We start from the raw sequence: 20,346 nt of genomic DNA, 5'->3' as shown, positions 1-20,346 counted from the left end.
GGGCGTGTGCATTATCAAAAGCCAATCTGAAAATAGTTATTCTATTTATAGATAACAAAACCGCCTATCAGCTCAATAAACACAGACCATTAGTTGTCTTTTATGAATCGATTATCCTCCGTAGGTAGTTTGTGCTTTGAAACTATTCATCTCGGTGAGGTCTCAAAAATGAATGGGAGTGAGTTGGGAACCAGACAAATACAGCAATGCTGTTAATGGTCGGCCGTGCTACGGTAGTATTCACTCTACGGAAATAAAATGGGGTCATACCAAATTGAAATATGAAATATGCAGAGAAGAGCAGCCATAGAATACTACTGTACATTGACCAGGGATTGAAAGTCATGATAATCAATTGGACTCTGTTCAGTAAAGCGACTGCATTTCAGGCTTTTTAAGCTGCAACACATCAAAGAGTCATCGGTCACAGCCAGGATACTGCGCAACCAGGGGGCGGGAGGGGTGACTAATCCAGGAGGTAATGTGATGTTTTTATCGCCCGTGTTCAAAATGAGATATGCGTTAGCACCACCGCGCTACACTTTAGCGTGAAGCCCGTTCCTCTTTCAGACAGGCGGAGAGCTGATAGGACTGAAGCCACTGAGTGAGCTACAAGCCAGCCCATCCGTCCCACCAGCGCAAGATGAGAGCCCTCCGCGCCAGCTTCCGTCTTCAAACATCTGCAGCTGGTCCTGAGATGATTTATGCACCAAATAACCACAGTGTACGGGACAACCCGGGGATGAGTCTGTTACTGTGGTGTCTTATTCATATTAACAGCCTTCTTTTTCTGAATGAAAGGCAACACAGGTCACTTATCTGAACACTGACAAAGATTATATCTTAAATTAAGCAGGCTTCTTAATGCTGTGGTTAATGAGGACAAATTTAATTGGGACAACACGTGCAATTCATAATGGGCTGTCATTTTAATTGGAACTTCCACTTTAATCACCCTAAATAAAAACATGGTCATTGATCATATCACAGCGATTATGCGATTTTACTTTAAGGTTTCAACAGACCATTTTACACCCTTCAGTTAACCGAGTACTACCACAGCCGTGACCAGAACATTAAATCACGAGGTCTTGTGACGCGACTCAAACCCTTGGAGGCTTTGGAGTATGTACCTGTAACAGACTGGTGCCATTGACAGCGAGAAAACAGAATAAAATTCAAAGGAAAAACCAATAGCACTGTTGTCTCAACTGACGCTGTTGCCTAGGCCAGCATTTCATTTGCATTGGCATCAAAAGGCATGTAAAACCGGACCGCCATTGGCAAAGACAAGTTACATTTAGGCTAAGATTTAAGAGATACCCAGAGCAATTTACACAAGTAAGCCCAAGAATGGGATGAACATTTTTACCGAGTGCAAAAGAGCTCGCTGCCCACTGGGCTAAAATCGGACACCTGCCGGCAGTGCCTGCATCATGGCCAAGCTGTGTCTTGAAAAGCGTCCAGATCATTTCTGCTCAGTGTTTGCTCCTGTTGTCTTTTTATTAACACACTGCAAATAGAAAATAATAATAATCGAAACAGAGATTAAGCTTTTCTGTAAATTCTACCAAACCTGACTAAGTCACAAGGCGAGAACTTCAAAACACACCACATATTGATCGATAAATATTAACACACTGCAAATAACTTGGAACATTGGCTTACATATGAACGGATTGCCGAATAACAAAACCAACACGCTGAAGGTAAATGCTATATACAGTATATACGGTGGCAGTGTAACACTTGAGGATAATGGAAAAGCGTAGTTCATTAACAATGGTGGCCTGTGCTGTAGTTAAATGGCTGGCAGGCTACTTCTGCCTTTCCATAAAAGATGAGTTCATGTCAGTTACACACAAAAGCGCACGCACACACACACACACACACACACAGACAGACACAAACAGTTACTATTTATCATAAACAGCAGGTCTGGTTGCTATCCCTTTACAATTTCACAGCTATGTTTTAAAAACAAGTCCTTTGACGACCTCCTGTACAAGATAAAAATGTCGGACACTGTTGAGCTGTTAAAGAGGACGGTATGCAGGAACAGGAAAGGAACTGGCTTCAATAATTTATTTTACAGCCCACGAGACATTTCAGAACTTACATCAGGAGACAATTCTCTAATTATAAAAATAAGTCTGGAATGAATTATATGGTGTCTACAGTGCTTTACTCCATATGCAAAGTAGTGAATAAATGACAATGGGAATTGTAGTTGTTTATGCAAAAATAGGGCTGGCTTTCAAAACAAAATGACATGTACACAGACCTAATTGCCATGTGTTTGATTCCTGCAATAGAATGGAAAAAATAAATAAAATGAAGTGAATTTATTTACCTGCGTATTTGGTCCATGTGACTAGACCAGAATTTGTTATCTGTGATGCATTATTTCTAGTCTAGGAATCACATTGTTAATTTGAACAATGAAGGGAAAATCTAGTCAGTCTAGCTCTACGTATTGGCAAAATAAAAATGAACAGATTGAGCTTGCAATCCATAATTCAGAGCTTAAGACATACAAAAGGATGCCAAAGCAAAGAGAACATTAGATTTTTTAAATCCTATTTCCACATTCATAATTCTCTTTACCATGGTCTGTTCTTCCATTTTTTAGTTCGTATTTGACTTTCATAGGATTTGAATTTCCAAGAAAACTGTTTTTTTTTCTTCCCCCTTCAGAAAACGTGCTCAGCTTCAAAGTCCATTCTGTACTGTTGGAATTCATTTCAATAGGCCGGGCCCTTTGTGAAATGGCACCTCCTCAGAACTCCCACAGTAAAATGGCAGAGTCTGTGTGGAAAAGAAAGTCGACAGCCATCCAGTTTGGTTTTCTTTTATGTTTACTCACCATGCCGAAATACTGCACTTCCACTGCAATGGTTGTTAAGTGACCCTTGTGTGCATTCCTGTGCAGATTAATGTTGGAGTGTAGAAGAAACGTGATATTGAAAACCGGTTCTGTGGGGTGCAATGGAAACTAAACTATCCACTGAAACAGAACAGAATGTATGTCTTATTGACAAGCTGCCCCTGTGTTCTTTTTTCAATTTTTCAATCTACTCATGGTTCACCTTTTACTTTCAGACAAAGGCAAAAGCAGGTACTATAGAAATTGTGTGTATCTACAGAATATGAGAAGCTTTTCACTGAGTCGAGGCCAAAGACCAACTCCAACTCCAATTTAATCTTTTCCATCATTTCCACAACTGGGAATAAAAGCTCAGACATAGTGATGTATATCTGGGAAAATAAACATGAGAAATGATTTCTGAGTTTGACTAGTTTTTTCATCTGTACTTTCAGTGGCCTGCACATCCAGATAAAAGCTGCCTAAAATTAATGGAGCTGCCAGGATCTATGAACCACTGACTAAAATGAACCTGCAAAAACTCTAACAGCAAAACTATATGATTCATGAATACCATAGAGTTTTTCTCATGACAGTAAGTCACTGATAACACATGATATCAGGGGTTTGTGAAGTTCCATTCCCCTCTGACTATCAAACACATCCTGATCTCATTCTTTCTGAGAACTTCACTTTTGGGGGAACATTTCATGAATGTTATTGAATTCAGTGACTAATGTACTTGTTATTCATTTGTTTTACTTGTCTGATATGAAAGACAGAAATATTATTTTTTATTATCAGAAATGCAATTAAGAATGTTTTACTTCTGTTTGCAGTGAGGCAAATTCTGTTATCTGCTTTGCAATATAATTAATCTTAAGTACTGCATATTCTGCATTAATTAGAAATGGCTAAATGTAATTATCACTCATTATCAGTGGATAAATTAATTGGGACTTAATAGAAACTTCAATAGAGCAAACAAAGCTTTTTTCAGATTGCAATTTAACAATGATTCAATATTTGATTAAAAAGTGTACTTTTAGATTGGTGTGAAACAAGTGCAAAGCTCAGCATCATTTGTGTTTTCATAACATTGTGAAATGATAAATACAGTATGTAGGGGGTCTACGGTATGTAACTTTTTTGTATTGGTTTGGGATTACACTAGACTCATTTACCATCCATCCATCCATTATCATATCCTGCTTATCCTGAACAGGGTCGCAGGGGGGCTGGAGTCTATCCCAGCATACATTGGGTGAAAGGCAGGAATACACCCTGGACAGGTCGCCAGTCCATCGCAGGGCACACACACCATTCACTCACACACTCATACCTATGGGCAATGTAGACTCTCCAATCAGCCTAACCTGCATGTCTTTGGACTGTGGGAGGAAATCGGAGTACCCAGAGGAAACCCACGCAAACACGGGGAGCACATGCAAACTCCACACAGAGGCCCCGACTGACTGGAATTTGAACCCAGGACCTCCTTGCTGTGAGGCGGCAGTGCTACCCACTGCACCATCCGTGCCGCCCACAAGTCTCATTTACCCTTTAGTTAAATGAAGAAGCTAAGTATTTGGGCAGGAAGCGTGGTGAAACCTGAGACCCTGTTGATAAACTTCATGTTAAGTTCTCTAAAGAATGGGTGCATCTATCTGACATTTATATAAGTCTATCACTCTATGTCTACGTCTATACGTCACATTCTCCTTCATCACATCCCTCTTCTTCTTCTGTTCACTCTCAACTATCATCATTATCGTATCTAGAATTAGAAACAGAGAAATAACAACTTTCTATTTTTCATTAACCATTTCTGTTTTGTTATTCTACATGGCTGTTATACACCATAGCTGTTATTTTTCCTTTTTTCATGTTACTGTTATTATGACCAAAAAAGAAGGGAAGAGGAAAGAGGGAAAGAAAGGGAAAGGAAAAGGATTTGAGAAGAAAGAAAAAGGGGGAAAGGAGGAAAAAGGAGTGAGCTTATGTCAGGTCTACACCCATCACCCATGTCAGTCTCTGCTTGTCAAGCCCATAGTCTGTCACCTCTGGTTGATCAGTCTATGCCTTGTCAATGTGGTCTGCCCTGTTTTTACCCTTGCTGCTTTAAATGTGTGACCCATTAACATCACCAGGAGCTGAGTACCTTCTCTGACCATGCTTGGCAAGCTCATGCTCAATTTGGGGGGCTAGGTGCCTTTAGTCTTATCTTGAAACTGAATGAAACAATGTTCAATTGGATTCAGATCGGGTGAAGCCAGTCAAGAATTTTCCAGTGTCTGGCTTTCAAAAACTTCTTTGTTGCTTCAGCAGTATGTTTGTGATCATTGTCTCTTGTGAGTTAGGAGGCATTTGCTTGAACTTGAGCTGATAAGATTCTTCTGTACTCTCCAGAATTCATTCTGCTGCTGCTATCAACAGTTACATCATCAGTGAAGACAAGTGAGCCAGTATCTGTGGTGTGGCAGCCGCACATGCCCAAGTCTTAAGACCCCCACCACCATGTTTCACAGATGAAAGTGTATGTGCATGTGGGTATGTGTGTGTGGCGGGGGAGGGGGGGGGGGGGGGGTGCTTTGGGTCTTGGGGAGTTCATTTTGGCCTCTTGCCATCACTCTGATACAAGTGAATCTTTGTCTCATCTCTCCAAAAGATCACTTTCCAGAACTATGCAGGCTACTTCAGGTACTTCTTAGCAGGCTGTAACCTGGTCATCATATGTTGGCCATCATGTGTTTGTGGTCAACTAGTGGTTTGCTAGCAGTGTAGCCTAGGTAGTTCTGTTTGTGAAGTCTTCTGTGGACAGTAGTCACTGATACATCCACACCTCCAGGACTATATACACTCATTGAACACTTTATTATGTATTTATTAGACTTTTTTTAAAAGTAAATTATTCTACTGTTGTAGCCTATCCACTGAGAGTTATGTTGTGTGTTCAGAGATGCTCTTCTGCATACCACTGTTGTCATGTGTGGTTATTTGCATTACAGTCACCTTCCTGTTAGCTTTGACCAGTCTGGCCCTTCTCCACTGACCTCTCTCATTAACAAAGTGTTTCTGTTTTTTTTCCCATACTCCAGAGAGTTTCTGAGATACTCAAACCACCCTGTCTGCCATCAACAATCATTCCACTGTCAAAGTCACTTAGATCACATTTTTCCCCATTCTGATGGTTGATGTGAACATTATCTGAAGCTCCTGACCCGTATCTACATGATTGTATGCATTGCGCTGCTGCCAGATAATTGGGTGATTAGATAATCGCATGAATGAATAAGTAGGTGTAATAAAGTAAAAATTCTGCTAATAAAGCGCTCCGTGAGTGTTTACTGAGTGTATTCTGAACGTATACAGTGTATATTCATGATGTATAGAAAAACATTCCTGTACATCAATCTCAATAGCTGCTGAGCACAATCATTCAAGCTATAGACTATGAAAGGCAGGGGAAATAAAGGAGACAGAGAGGCAGTCAGATGACAGTCTTTGGCCGAGCGGAGAGCTGGTACAGTGTGGGTGGACTGGGCACCAGGGACACAGGGGAGGACTAGCATAAAGACGCATTGTGCAACTGCCGTGAAGCGTCGGAGCATGTCAGCCTCTCCTCAACCGAACGACATAATTAGGAGGTGTGTGGACGGACATGTTCATTATATTCCCATATAGAATTCCTGACAGAGGCCATTGTGTCATTGCACATTGTCGGCAAGAAAATACACCCCAAGAACTAAACCAACCCACGTCACAATTAAGGCTCCTTTTATTTCCTTTTCTATTTAATATAAACAATTTTCAACTACCTTCGGTTATGTACGCCCACATACCAAGCGCTCGCAGAAGTCATCCAACCAAAAATCGCTCCTAATTCACACCTTTGCGATTGCAGATTTCCCTTTTTATTTTTCTCATTTTTTCTACAACTCACAGTCTTTTTTTTTGGCTTTTGTAAAATTGTGATGCTGTAGTTATGCCATCATGCTGTTCCGCTGCTTATTTGTGTTGACTGTGCTTTCAGTGGATGTTATCAGTCCTTGGGGGATGGATGAAAAGTAAATCACAAACATTAGGACTAGCGAAATAAGAGGTGAGAAATTACAGTGAAAGTCCAAAGTCATTCTCTCTTGCACATTATCTGAAGTGAGGATTAAATGTTTGAAGTGAACTCAATGTTTGCACTGGTCATGTTGTAAAATGTTATGTAAAAATAACTCAAACAAGATCTGTGCTGATAAACCTTGGAGAACAGGCTGATGTTAGCATTCAATTTAATTTCCTGTCTTTTGAGGCAAATGCAAACCTTTCACTTAAAACTTAAAACATCAAATATACGGTTGGTTCTAGAGACACTGGCTGCACAGTGCAAAAAATCTGTTTCATTTTGTAATGAAACTTAAAATCTTTTTTTCTTTTCAATTAGAACATATTAGCTTGTTTTAAGTTATTGTTTTCTTGACAAGTTAATTTCTTACCCCATTGCCAAATCTTAAAATGAGTCAAACCATCTCAATTGGTAATGTTCCCCCTGACTTTAAAGGTACAATAGGTAAGATTTTTTGTGTTAAAACATTGTTACAAGACCATTGTACCATCCCTTCCTATCATTGAAAAAAGCTCACTGACATGTTAACTCACTCTCTGGCTGTGTTTATAGTCCTTAAATTCGGTTTCAATGTGTACAATTGTCGGGCCGTCACTCTGTATCAAAACATTGTACAGCTGTACAACAATTTAACAGTTCATTTGTTGAAAATTGGTACCACAGCCAATGGCGTGAGGGCTTCTGATTGTTTGTGTAGCTGCCCAAATTGCACTCCAGACAAGTGATCACTGAAACTCTGTATACTATTGCTTATTATCCAATTGAAGACTACATGTATAGTTTGTTTAGTTAGCTTGACAAATTTATCAAATATCAAAATAAATATATAGGCAATATGAACATAGTAGCGATTGCACAAGCATTGTGCTTCAGGTGGATATTTGTAAATTCGGGAAGCTGACTAGTAATAGCTAATTTTCTTGATGTTACTGATAGCGAACTAGTATTGTTTTCTTACTAGATAAGCAATAGTATACAGAGTTTCAGTGATCACTTGTTTGGAGTGCAATTTTGGCAGCTACACGTTCCTTTTATCTCTTTACATGTTAAATTCATAGATTGTGGGAAGCATAAACCACAAACGATGCAACTGTAACTTAGTTTGAGACAAATAAAAGTTTAGCTGAACACGCATGATTGAACATGTAAAGAGATAAAAGGAACATACACTTGCCCAAATTGCACTCCCAACAAGCCATCACTGAAACTCTGTATACTATTTGTTATTATCCAAGCGAAGAATACACATCTAGTTATAAAACATGTTGTGGTATGAGGTGGTTTGTTGTTGCAATTCCTCTCTTGACTGTTAGGAGTCAGAAATTACCTATTGTACCTTTAAACTGGCTTGTGTTACCTCACTCCTTCAGAAACCATCCTCTTCTCACAAGAGTCCCACAGGAGTTCTTTACACAGAATCTCTTGGCCCAGTCATTGCATCACATGTCTTTTCATATCACTGTTATGCTGATTATACTCAACTGTTCCTGCCTTTCCCTCCCTCTTCCACACAGCTCAATGAGAGAATATCTGCCTTCCTGGCCGACATCTCATCATGGATGGCCATCACCTGAAGCTCAGCCTCAACAAGATCCTCTCCTGGATGGTGAGCTCCTCTTCATCCCTCACAGAGCCTCCCTATTTCAAAGTCAGTCATCATTGATGCTACTACAGTGGCTGCCTCCCTTCCTGCTATGGACCTGGGGGTGGTCCTGGACGACCAGCTGGACTTCCAAGAGCAAGTTACAGCAACATCACGGTTCTGCAGCTTCCTTCTGTAAAACATCAGGAGGATTTGACTGTACTATACCTGACCACATGCTCCACACAGCTACTCGCCCAGGCTATGGTAATCTCCTGACTAAATTACTGCAACTCACTACTGGCAAGTCTGCCAGCCAACGCCCTCCAGTTCATCCAGAACACTGCTGCCTGACTCGTCTTCAACCTTTCCAAGTTTTTACATGTCATGCCCCTGCTACAGCCACTCCATAGGCTATCAGTTGCTGCTAGGATCAGATTCAAAGTTCTGACCTATGCTGCAGCCAAAAGATGGCCCCTCCCTACCTACAGGACATACTAATTCACCCCTATGCACCAGCTCGACCTCTCCACTGCTGCCATAAGCCAGTCGTGTGAATGGCTCTCGCTTGTCCCGACTGCGGAGCTTCTCCACCCTAGATCCCCAGTGGTGGAACGATCTCCCCATCCCCATAAGAACTGCTCACTTGCTGAACATTTTCCACCGCAGTCTGAAGACTCATCTCCTCACACTCATATCTTCATCTCCTCTGCAGGAGTCCTCTAATCTATTGTCACTATTGTTTTTTTACCCATCTTTACCCATTTGTATTTTATACCTTAATCTAGGGCTTTTAAATATGTATCTCTCTTGGTACAGTAGTTCCTCAAGTTGTAGTTGTCTTGTTTTGGTAGTTACAGACTTACAGACCTTGTGTACTGCACATATGCTCATGGCCTTACAACCAATCATATATTAATTGTACCTTTTCTGACGTGTTTGGTTGTTTGTTTTATGACCTTGATATGCACTGTTTTGTACATCGCTTTGAAAAAAAAAGTGTCTGCTAAATAAAATGTCATGTAATTATGTAACTGATAATTGCATGGAGCACAGGTGGCACAGCAGTGACTCCAGAAGCACAACTTCCAATTTGGCAGTGGGACGAGAAAAATGATTAAGCTGAGCACAATTACTTTGAGTTGGTAAAGACAATACAGTGGCTACAGTGTAAAATATGGTATTCTATATCCACTCTTGAAAAAGTGACTTGCTAGGAGTGATTGAAAGGCCAGAGCTGATAGAACCGGCTGTGTTCCTAAATACTTTGGGTGAAAGAAATAAGCAGAAAATCTTAGTTTTGAAAAGGCCAAATGGATTATGAAATATCATCTGTCCTACTTTGCAGTATGAGGGACGGCATGCTGAACCATCTGTATAAAGAATGCTGCAGAGCGTTATTTTGCATTAGTGTCATACTAATCATACTGTAGATGAACGACACTCACCTTCAAAGTATACCCACCCCTGCTTGCTCATTTCTGCAATTTATTGCATAAACCATTTTTCTTTCAAGTTTCACGGGTAAGGTGTGACATCATTTCATGTTTGGCTATGGAAACACATTTAAATATCAGAGGATCAAATTTGGAACATTTTTTATTTGTCATCTCACAAGAATATCTGCATTTAATCTGTATATATTAACTTCTCAGTAGTTACTTATTTAACAACTACATTAGTTAATGCCAATTAATCTAATCTTGATGTAAAGTGTTACCACACATAATATACAGTATATTATATACAGTATATTACTCTAATCTGATTGAAGGCAGTCTGTTGCTGTGTCCGCTAAAGATGGCACAGTAGACTTCAATATTCTTAACTCTTCATGACCTCAGTATCTTACTCAACACTCTTACCCTTGGGTAAATGTGAGCAGAAATATAAGCTTTAACTTTTTTATAAACTTTGACTGATACAGAAGGCAACTCGAAAAATATAAGATGAGTGTTTTTTCTTTTTGGAAAAAAATGGGTCATACATTCTTGGAACAGAAATAGACACTTCCTTTGGCTTCATGTATGCTTTTGTCCTTTCAACTCTCTCACCCCAGTGTCGCTAGTTTAAGTACAGGCTAGTTCAAGTACACACTTATAGAGGTCAACAGAACACTAAAGCCTCTGCTGAAAGCTGTCCCATTCAGCCACTGTGCACATATTGTAAAGACTATAGTCACTAAATTAATTTACTGTGCTTGTGGGGAACAAAATCAAATCTCTGAATAGAAGAGATTTTCTTTGCTTTCACCTTCATAAGCCAGGGTACCTATCAGTCATATAGGCTAGTAAGTAAGGCTGGGTGTTTGTCATGGAAGATATTAGTTGAAGTCATCTGGCAGTCACAGCAAAGTTTATTTGCTAAATTAATTAATAGATCTTGTGCACAACAGTGGGAATTAATGTATGTAACTGTAACTGTTAATGTAACTGTAGTAACAGTAAGAAGTTTACGAGTAAAATATTGAGGCTGGTGCATTTAATTTGAAAATAAAACGCCATGCTACCTTGCCTTTAAAATTTTACATAGCATTGTTAGGAATACAGCATGCACAAATACCATTACTAAAATAAAGCCTGGTTACCGTGTGTCCGTTTTTATTTCTTTAAAGATTGCTTTGGTACAACATGCTACACTTCACATTGCTAGTTGTGGAGTACCTCTACATTGACTACATTAACTATTTTGAACAGAGGCTGTCTGAACATCTGATCGCGACAACTGTGAAGTATGGGAATCTTTATCTGAGTGAATTCCAGGATCTGTATACACTGTCGGACTTTGTTTCACCCAGCATCTGGCAACATTGTTAAAATGCCTATACAAATAACGCTGTGGGCTATGTCATGGTTGACAGTTATCATCTGAAAAAACCGAGGAAATCAGAGAAAAGAACAAAAAGTAAAAAATGTGACTTCCTTTGGGACCGATAACACCTAATGCGCTTTATCAGTTGGAGGTACCTTTTCTATAATTATTTTTAATGGGGTTGAGCAGCAGCGTGTATCTGCCCCAGGCGACTCGCAGTTTTTTGGTGCACACGGAGCTGAAAATGATTCTATTTTGATGCGCTTCAAGAAAAAAGCACCCCGTGTCACTCTCGTTCTTTTCTCTTCCGTCCAATCGCATGGAAATAGAGGTGGGGTTTGATTTCACTTAAGGTTCCATCACAAACACAGATGGACGAGAAATCGGTTTCTGTAATTAACACCATTTCGGCCCATCCACACACGATTTCACTAAAGTTGTTTTGTGTTTCAAATCACTCTCCAAAAAGTAGGTGCCTTCTGATTAGCCATAGTTTAAAAAAACTAACACCACACGAAACTTTTTTGTGAAATTAGCTGGCTAATGCCATCAATATTGTTAAGACCGTTGTGATTGTGATAGCAATGTGATTGACGGGAGTGGAGTGCGGTTGCCTAGCGACAGCAGAGAAGACAAGTCTTGCGCATTCTACAGAGTAGGTTTGATAAAATCATACACGTGCCTCGTGTTTTTGCACATTTGGCGTGATCAGGCCCTTAGTCATAAGTCATATTAGTCAGTCATAAGTATTAGTCAAGCATTATATGCAACTGATGTGACAGGGAAGGCAAAATTCATTCCTCTAGAATCAGTTTGTGTAATTTACAAAATGTTTGATTGACAAAACAATTGCATAATTTAAAATATGAGCCAAACTACCTGAGGGCGTGACTATGTAGAGCCATGCAATTTTGCTTTAGATGAAAGGTGAATTTTGGGATTACTGTGCAAATTTTCAAAATACAATGTTTCAACAATGGAAACACTTGATGTGAAGACTTTAACCCAACCTCAACATTGCTCCTCCTGATAAAAAATTAGTTTTCTAGTTTGCTGTGAAATGTATAATTTTTTTCCCCACCTACACAAATTCTAAATATTGTTGATTTGACTTAAACCATTTTGTTTCCCACAAAAATGTATATCAATAAATGTTTTAAGATGTCCTTGGATATTTATAGCTTAGCTTAGGATATAGCCAATACAATAAAAATATAAATGAATAATATGCGCTATCTAATGCATCACTAATATTAACATGAGCACAAATATGCATTATAAACGGTAAAAAAAAACATTTTCTTGAAATGTGCTGACAGCCACAAGTGTCTTGATTCGTGTTAGTGCTTTGTAACCTTGAGTTGTTTGTTATAAACTGGCGATAATGGTAATGTGATGCTTATGATAAGGGCAAGGGCTCTTACTGAGAGCTGATGAAGGCATCGTCCTCAGAAGAATCCGAATCAAATAAAGTGTTACCTGAAGATCTCTAAGGAATCCAGTCTGCCTCAGGCAAGGAGACAGTCTAATCTAAAAGAATCAGTCTCAAATCTGGCAGGCCTCAAATGTGCTCCTGGATTGATTACCTTTGCTAACATTAAAGTTTGCAGTAACACCAGAAAGGCTATTTGGAATAATTTGGCCTAATACTTTATATAGAATGGAAAAAGTCTCTAAAACTGATTGTTAAAAAGTCTCTAAAACTGGACTGCTGAAAAGCTTGTTAGGATTTTTAGCGGTGGAACTCCCCATTTCATATGTTCTGATGCTGTTTGATCTTTTTTTTATATATCATCACCCCCTATTCCAATGCATACAAAGTTCATCTTAATGCCTACTGTATCTGTAATGACTTTATGGGGGTCAAGGGCCTACTTTATTTAATTTCATGACTCTCTAGCATCATCGGTAAAATGAACCTTTTTTCTTTTTTAGTTTACATGTCAATCTTCCTACATTTGCAAGTAATGTAAAAATAGCTCATAAAAATGGTTACCTTTTCATACACTGTTCAGTTATGACAGTTAAAGCAGGTCTTATTAAAGAGCAGGCTGTCGCTTTGAGTGAAATTTCCCCCCACTTTCGTTCCTGCGAGTGTAACTCTCTCTTGCTGCGCTTCCATAAGAGGCTTGGGACGTTGGTTCAAAATGATACATGACTGTAAAAATTACTGCAGATGGATTAAAACAGAAAACATGCACTTTATAATGGCGGCTAAAGTGGGAAGACAAAAGTAACTTCTATACCAGACCATCACTGAACAGGTTAGGATTGTTTATTTATTTATTTATTTATTTATTTATTTATTTATTGGCATTTGTTTGGAAGTGTATCAGGTTTGTATTCAAGGTATCTCCTGGTAGATGGAGAAAGTTTTTCAAAAAGTGTTCCAAACTACCTAAATGTCATTGTGCGTTTCAATCACTGCTGTATATTTCATTTATTTTAAACATATTTTAATCATAGCAATGCACAACACCATTATTCTTACATGGTGATTTGATTTATTTTTGTTTTGAGGCAGTCTTTATCTTTTCACAGTCCAGCTTTCATCTAGTTGAATTTATAATATCATATATTTATCTGTAAATGGAACCTATAATAGAAGTAATCCTCAATATGTTGCATAATTGATTGTATTGATTGATGTCGCATGGAAAGTAAAAAAAAATTCTAACAGAAACAAAACCTTTTCCTGTCTGTATGATTGCTGTGCTAGCATCATTATCACAGGGCAAATTATACACCAGTCATTTGTGAACAATAAAATGGTTGGTGAGTACTTTGTAAATAGGGCACACTCAGAATGTCCACAGTAAAATGTGCATAGCCTGCATTAATTATTAAGGACACACAGGCATCAGGGGATTAACCGGGCAATTTATTTTTATTTCAAAGCATAATTTACTTTCAATAGTGACTTTGCTAGCATATTGATCCACTGCAATAAACAACATTTTCGCTTTGGGTCTCCTTCACTTCTCAGGGATAAAGCTAAAAAAATAAAGAAAAAAAACTTGGCTATCCTTAATGTTCTTTTTATTTATTTATCTTTTTTATTTTTCCTCCATGGGATAGGCAATCTAAACAGCGCTTGAAAATAAACAGAACTGTGCAAGTGCTCAATAAATCAGTTTTAGATTGATGAAAGGTCTTAGTTTAAAAGGCACCTTCAGCCAGTGTATTAGCTCCCAGAGCATAAACCCTTGAAACAAGACCATTAATAACAGGGACAAACATCGGGGCTGAAGTGTGCTGTTTAACACGGGCAGCCATGTGCATCTTGGCCCAGGTTACTGAACGTAGCAACACGAAAAGAAGTGGTCCACACTCAACATACCCTTCCACAAGGCCAAGTCCCAGGGTCAATTATTAGCGCACGCCTCTCTCTACAAGTGCAAGACAGCAGACAACTTCCTTTATGAGGGGAAGGATAGGAGCTCCATAGCAGTGGCAGCCATCTTGAATTCTAAAATTGTTTAAATTCCCAGTGAGTCATCAGTCATTTTTAGTCAGATAATTTTTCAGCCTACCGGAACATGAACCCAGCCCGTACCTAAAGCATAGATGCTAAAATGGCCCTGACCTGACCACATAAACCCAGGATATAGCTAGCATCGGAGTGTGCAGGGCGGGATTTGACTAGCAGACCACTACTCATAACCTCTTCCCAGTGAAAGTGAGAGAGAGATACCGTCTGTGGAGCTCATGGAACTAGTCAACAGAGGTAGCTTTAAGTGGCAACTATTTAAACTATTTGACCCCATCCCTACCCCGCTTGGTTTCACGTTCACAAGTTTGCGAAATCGAATGAGTTAAGAGCAGTAGCTTCCCAAGAGCAGTGACCTTAATCATCTTCACCTTGTAAGAGCAGCGTGGACAAGTACTGATTGCCTGCACAACGCCCTACCACCCTGAAATGTTGAACAAAATGGTGTGGTCCATGAGAGGGAGTAGCCATTTCTAGAGAACCATTTCTCTTTGCCAAAGAGAGGAACCAACCCCCCCAACTTTGCAGCGCAGAATTGTGCACGGACAATCAGTCACAGGGCAAAAAATACCACCCCTGCATGTGTACCTAACCCTTATGAACGGCACTACACACCTTCCAGATCCACTCAAATGGAGTGTGCAAATGCACATGGTTCCTCAGCTTCATATGAACGAATGCCTCTCGGTTCTTCTGTACTTTTCATGAGAGATACAAAACAGAATGTGCTCATAAGGGTGCCTCAGTGAAAAGAAAGGCACAAAGGCAAAGTGACTTTTTTTTATCTTTGAATGATAATGACAGCTTAATAATCATATTGTAAGTGCACAAATGCTTTCTTACCTCAACAATATTTGTTAACCTTGTGTATGCTGAGGTAAGGACCACAGGTTTAAAATATCCAGTCCTGGAATTATAACTTTTGGCATGCATCAGTGGGAACAAATACACCCATTTCTTTGAGATAATATTGTCCTGGATAGATACTTTATCATTTAAACACACAAATTAGTATTATTCTTCTTTTACACTCACTGCTGAAAAAAAAAAAAAAAATATATATATATATATATAATAATAATAATAATAATAATAACAACAACAACAGAAAACAGAAACTTGCATGGGTCTTATGTGCTTGAACCATAAACCTTCCGGGTCCCAGTCATGTACCTTAACCACTATGCTACATGCTGCCCCTGTATTATCCACAGTATGCAAATATTGCGGACGATACCTTATAGAACTTTAATTTTGATTTCTGTACACTGAAAATAGTAGTGCTCCATAACCTTGGACAGGACTAAGAGCAAGGGTCAAAAGGGTTTAGACTTCCTAAACGCTTTGTAGACACTCTGACTCATCACCGGGTGGGTGCACATCTCTCTGGGGTTGTGACGTTCAACTCCACTCCTGCTCCTGCCTTACAAGATGATCCACTCCAGAATGGAAAATCTGCACAGTGGTCCTGAGGTACGATGACGCATTCTGGAAAGGTTACCAATGTGATGCATACAGATCTTTGCTTACTGGTTTTTCTATGCTAACCATTTTGGACAATACTGGTTTTGCATACAAATGAATGTATTAATTTAATGTGCTTTGAATAATAGTGAATAATACATCAGGAAAGAGAAGAGAAGATTATCTGTTCCTATGAAACAACAGCAGATGTTCACAAGCCACAGGATAAGACATAATGTGTAATGTCACCTGCTGTTTCCGGCAACAATATCGAATAATTTCACACACTTTATACGTTTTATGCTGAGGCGAGCTTGCATAATTTCAGGGTTCTAGACACTAGGCAGATAGAATAGCACTTTTAGTTTACCTTTATAACGGTTATACTTTTTTAATATATTAATGAAAATAAACATTTGGTCATATTTGTTTTGTCATATTCAATATATATGCTCATTTAGATGGGAAAGAGAGTTCTGGACATTTTAACATTTAACAAATTAATTATGACTGTGAAGTTAAAGATGTGGATATACGAGTGAGTCCAACCTCAGCTAATCAGTGCTAACTGAGCCTAAATACAGGTCTGGTACTGCTAAAGAGTGGCTCTCCCTGACTCTGAGATTTTTTTTACATATTCATAATTTCACATACAATCTTAACTGCTTGTTGCAGGTAAGAAGGGTTCTTGAAAAATAAACCAACGGCTCTGAAACTGAATTCAATTGAACATGCATTTCACTTGCAGAAGACGAGACTGAAAGCAAAAAAGAGAGATGAAACAAACAGGAACTAAAGATGGCAGCAGTACAGGCCTGGCAGAGCATCACCAGGGAAGATACCCAGTGCCTGGAGATGTAGTATATGGGTCACAGACTGAATGCAAAGGATTTGCAACAAAGTACTAAATATGATGACTTTATTTCTGATTATGTTCATTTTCTCCCTAAAAGACTATGTATAAAAATGGCTGTAGTTCAAACAGGGATCACTGGATATGGATGCAAATAATCTTACATTAAAGCTGACAGTTTGCACTTTATCCTCATATTCATTGCTTCATTTCAAATCCCATTTCAAAAACGTGCTGGAACCAAAACAAAACAACATTTGTTGCCACTGTCCAAATATAGACTGCATTGTATGTGGCTGTATGGTCAGTGGAGCTAAATGCTGTATTTTAGTATTTTGCAGTGTGTGTCTGTGTGTGAGTATGCATGTGTGCATGACTTCATTTGAAAGTTACCAGCTTTTATTGTGTGACTGTAAAAAAATTGTATTTGAACTTATTTGTCCGAGTGGCTAAAAACATCACATGCATACAGGCAGGTACACGATGTAGCATTACATACAGTAGCCTAGATTCAATCATTTGGTTGGGACAGCATGGTAGACCTTGTCCCTCATGAATTCAGAACAGTGATGTAGAAAAGTCCCTGAGCATGGTATTAAAAAAAAATAATAAAAAGTTTAGAATCAGCAGGGTGAGTCAGGTCACTCTGACTCATTCAATGGAAAAAACCAGGTGACAGGATGATTCGAGTTCCATTAAGGCGAAGACATTTTTGAATGCCCTTATTGCAGGCAAGGTAAAAATGCTTATCGCTATAAGCCTCTGTAGTACTTTTTTTGTTGTTCAGCAGAGTTTATACTGGAGCAAAGTACTTATAGGAATGACAGTGACACACCATGGGTTCCAGACAGATAAGGTTGATGGACATACTGTGGCTTCAGAAAGTATTCAAACCCCTTCACTATTGGCACACTTTATTGTGTTGTCGATTACATTTTAAATGGATACAATTGTTTTGCTAATCAATCTACAATCAATGATCAATAATGACAGTGAAATCATGTTTTTAGAAAGATTTGCAAATGTCTTAAAAATCTAAAACTGAAATCTTTCATTTACATAAGTAATCAGACCCTTTGCTGTGGCACTCCAAATTGTGGTCAGGTGCATTCTGTTTTCTTTAATTGCCCTTGAGCTGTGTCTAGAACTTGAAAGGAGTCCTGCTGTGGCAAATTGAATCAAATGAACTCAATAGAAATTCAGACACCTGTGTATATATACACACACAATACACACTGCTTGTCAGGACAAAAACCAAGCCAGGAACTCCAAGGACCTCTCTGTAGACCTCATAGATCATAGGTCAAAGGTATAAAGGTATATAATATTCCCAGGAGAACAGTGGCCTCAATAATTGTGAAATGGAAGAAGTTTGGAACGACTACTACTCTCCCTAGAGTTGACCGTCTGGCCAAACTAAGTAACTGGACAAGAAGGGCCTCATGGAGGTGACCAAGAACCCAGCAGTCACTATAATGGAGCTTCAGAAGTCCTCTGCAGAGATGGGAGAAAAGGTCTGCCGGAAGGATGACCATCTCAGTAGCACTCCATCAATCAGGCCTTCATGGTAGAGTGGCTAGATGGAAGGCACCCGAATAAAAGGCAGACAGTCTGCTTACAGTTTGCCAAATGGCATTTAAAGGACTCTGAAAGCACAAGAAAAAAGATTATCTGGTCTGATGACACAAATTTAACTCTTTGGGCAGAACTCCAAGCACCATGTCTGGTGAACACCAGGCACTGCTCATCACCTTCCCTTCAGTGAAGCATGGTGGTGGCAGCATCATGCTATGGGGGTGCTTCTCAGTGGCAAGACAGGGAGACTGGTCAGAATTGAGGGAAGGATGAATGAATGCAGAGAGATCCTTGAAGAAAACCTGCTCCAGAGTGCACACAACCTCAAACTGGGGCGACGGTTCACCTTTCAGCACAACGAGCCAAAACACACAGCCAAGACAACGTTAGAGTGGCTTTGAGACAAGTCTCTGACTGTCCTTAAGTGGCCCAGCCAAAGCCCAGACTTGAACCCCATCTGTGGAGAGACCTGAAGATGGCAGTTCACAGACGTTTCCCATCTAATCTGGTGGAGTTTGAGAGGATCTGCCAAGAGGAATGGGAAAAACTGCCCAGATCCAAGTGTGCAAAGCTTGTAGAGACTTACACAAGAAGACTCAAAGGTGTAATTGCTGCTAAAGGGACTTCTACAAAGTACTGAATTAAAGGTCTGAATACTTTTGTTAATGAGAAGTTTCTATTTTTGATTTTTTATAAATTTCTAAAAACATTTTTCACTTTGTCATTGTGGGTTATTGAGTGTTGATTGATGGGCACAAATTAAATCTACAACACACTGACGTGTGCAAAAAGTGAAAGGGACTGAATGATTTCTGAAGTCACTGTAAATATACTTATCTTCTTTCACCCTGAATCTCAAAATGACAAAATTTTCTCACATCAAAACGAATGTTCACATATATAATAAAAATATAACATTAAAAATATATCTGAATGCAGTGCACATGTTTATCTACAATTGTACATTTTCCATGAAGCATCCTTGGGTATGAGAACGGCACCATTCAAAAATTGTTTGGCCCCCTGCCTTATGAAATTCTACAACACACTTTCAGCCAGGGAAACAGCCTTCACTAAAGAACACATTAATTTGGGTTCACTCTCCAGGAGTGAAGGCCTACAGATAGCATGCAATATTATCATTTATGTTGAGACAGAACTGGGACTGTTTCTTGGACCGTGTAATATGCAGCATTTCCATTAGCGCGCTAATTTCTGCAGGCATGCAAATGCAGGTACTTTTGACAGAGAGAGAAAGAGAGAAAGAGACAGGCAAAGCGAGTAGACACAGAGAGACATTATTCTTTGTGCATCTTCAGCCGTCTACTGACATAGAATACAATATATTCATTATTAAAACACAACACTCTGTGGTCAACCTCTCCGTTTTACAATGAGGTAAAAAAAAAAAAGAAAATTCAATAGAGTGATGTGAATGCCTTGCGTAAAAGCACACTGCACTCAGGCCTCCCAGGTGGCCTGTCTGCTTAAGGAAGTAGTCTGAGATGTGCGACACACTTCACAGCCCGGATCCTGACCATTTCCCAGAGAGCCGCAGGGGAAAAGCACTACTGACCACAGTGTCACC

The sequence above is a fragment of the Conger conger genome, chromosome 13, assembly GCF_963514075.1.
Source record: "Conger conger chromosome 13, fConCon1.1, whole genome shotgun sequence".
In the NCBI taxonomy this organism is placed as follows: Eukaryota; Metazoa; Chordata; class Actinopteri; order Anguilliformes; family Congridae; genus Conger; species Conger conger.
This window is presented reverse-complemented; position numbering follows the sequence as displayed.